Below are 549 nucleotides of genomic sequence, written 5' to 3'. Positions count from 1 at the left end.
CGAGTTGCCTGAACTCTGCCCTGTCCTGAGCCAGTCTCACTAATTCCAACACACCAACCCCTATTGCCCCAGTTACTGTATCAATCCATCTCATCTGGGGTCTTCCTCTCCTGTGCTGTCCTTCTACCCGTCCAAGCATGATGTCCTTCTCCAAGGACTTGTCTATCCTGACCACATGTCCGAAGTATGTGGTGAGATGGAGCATCAAAGTCCTAGCCTCCAAGGAGAAACTTGGTTTCACCCTCTACAAGACAGACTTACTTGTTTTCTTGGAAGTCCATGGTATGTATGTTCAAGACTCTTCTTCAGCACCACAATTTGAAAGCGTCGATTCTTTTTCATTCATCCTTAAGTCATTGTCCAGCTCTCACTCCAGTGATGCAATATTTAACAAGACAGCAAATAAATGTTGGAGAGGATGTGGAGAGATAGATACAATACTCTTTTATTTAATTATTTTTTGGAAGAACAAATTCAAACCTCGAGTTGCTATAATCAAGGATGCTTTCGGCAGAACGTTAAATGATCCCGGAAGTATTAAAAAAAGTT

Source organism: Elephantulus edwardii, unplaced genomic scaffold (genome assembly GCF_000299155.1).
Source record: "Elephantulus edwardii isolate Elephantulus edwardi_28Jun2011 unplaced genomic scaffold, EleEdw1.0 scaffold00064, whole genome shotgun sequence".
Classification (NCBI taxonomy): domain Eukaryota; kingdom Metazoa; phylum Chordata; class Mammalia; order Macroscelidea; family Macroscelididae; genus Elephantulus; species Elephantulus edwardii.
Note: the sequence above shows the minus strand (reverse complement) of the source record.